The sequence below is a fragment of the Brassica oleracea genome, chromosome C5, assembly GCF_000695525.1.
Source record: "Brassica oleracea var. oleracea cultivar TO1000 chromosome C5, BOL, whole genome shotgun sequence".
Taxonomy (NCBI): domain Eukaryota; kingdom Viridiplantae; phylum Streptophyta; class Magnoliopsida; order Brassicales; family Brassicaceae; genus Brassica; species Brassica oleracea.
Window position 1 is genome coordinate 18,471,705 of NC_027752.1, and position 1,979 is coordinate 18,473,683.

Genomic DNA, 1,979 nt, shown 5'->3' on the forward strand with positions numbered 1-1,979 from the left:
CCTCGATCTCCGCGAGATTCTCGCCCACGTGCAGCAGCTGTTGCGGGAAGTGGGTCTTCTCTTCTCCGGCTCTTTAAGACTCTCCTCCTTCTTCATTTCACTACGTTTTTACATCGAAAACAAACAGAGAAAATCCCTTAGCGTAAGTAAATAATGCGAGAGTGTTTCGTAGAGTTTATATTTCGATAGGGCGATCACGACTGAGCCGTGATTCGTCTGCCATGGTTGTATCCTGGGACTCTATATTCGTACAGTCCCGTCACACTAACGGAGCGAATATTTTGAGTTAAGGAAAGATTAAGGAAAGAGATCATATCTCGCCTCCATGTCTATTTGCGAATACGGTTTCTTATCGTCCTCGTATTCGTTTTTCTTTATTCGTCTATTTCCTTAACTTCGCTTTTATTATATCGTTTACATCGGTCCGGTTTTCCGGCTTTTACAATAAATGCATAACTTTGACTTAAACCTTCCATCCAGTTTTGTAGGGGGTGACATCTTTCACTGAAGTAGTAACCATTTCCATTAGACTTTAACTTTTGAATCGTGTCGTGAAGAATGTATTAGGGGTTGGAAGATTATATGTAGTGTTTAGATACTAACAATTAGGTATAATATTTTCGTAGAGGATCACTAGAAATATTCTTTTGTCAGTTTTAAGATAGTTAAGATATCAAATCTAAATAATATTGATGGGAAGTTGTTACATAACGAACTCGACATATAAGGGGAAAAATCTTAAAATTAACTAATTTATTATCCATAGATAACAGTTTATATCAAAACTAAAGAATATTGATGGAAAGTTGGTAGATGACAAAATTGGAATTTAAGGGGGAAAAACTTGAAAAGAACCAGTTTACTTTTGAAAGATTAGGTCGTGTAGATTTGATCAAATCAATAAATATTTGGTTAGAATATTCTACCAAAGCTGATTGTATCTAAATATTTGGTTAGGATATTTCCGTATATGCTCTATTGAATATATAGGAACGAAACATGGAGAACTGTATTATATGTTACGTACCAAGGACAACATAATTGATATGAATTGGTTTGATGTCCACTTGAAGTAAGTTTTCAAGCGATCCTGTAAGCACATACAAAAAACGCCTACTGCAGTTTTGTTTGTATAAGGTCTGTTTACTATAAAGCTCAGCGTTAAAAAAGAGGTCTGTTTACTATAGGTTCAGTTTGAAATTCAAACAAAACATAAGTCTAGATATTGTTTGAATGTTTAGTATGATGAATGATGAACACATATGAACTGATATGAATTGATTTGATTATTGTATGTTGCAGGTGATGCGATAACTCACATACCTAATCGCTTTGCGGCAGAGCTCCGAAGCGTGATATGGGCTCTTTCTAGCTTGCGGGATCTAGGAGTATCGAGAGTGACAGTTGCTGTGGATTATCATGAGGTAGTAGAAGCTCTGAAGAAGCCTCAACAGTGGCCTAGATACAGAATTTTGTTGGAAAAAATCAGAAATCTCAAGGAAGAGTTTGAAAGTCTGGACTTTGATGAGGAAAAGATTTCGACCAATGGAATCGCTAGAGACATTGCAAAGAGTGTGCTTCGAGATGGACGTTTTCAATCATATTTGGCTTTGGGGTGTCCTTCCCGGCTTCATGATCGAATCGCTAGAGAAACAATCAGAAGCGACGTTTGATTCTTATTTAGAATGTTGTCGCTGTTTTCTTCTTTATTTTCATTACCTTAACTGTCAAGGTTTGTTCTTTGTTGGGTGCTTCCACCATTTCCGATTATTAACCGATTCAGACGTTAAAAAAAAATTATGCTTATGGTCAAGCTTAAGTTTGCGATAAAGTTTTTTAAGGAAAACATACGCTACAAGAAAACAGCGGCATACTGAGGGAAAAAATCGTCGGTATGTCGTCGTAATAACGCTATTCCGACGACATACCGACGAAAAAAAGTCCTCGGAAATAACTCTTCGGAAATTCATTTTTCCTCG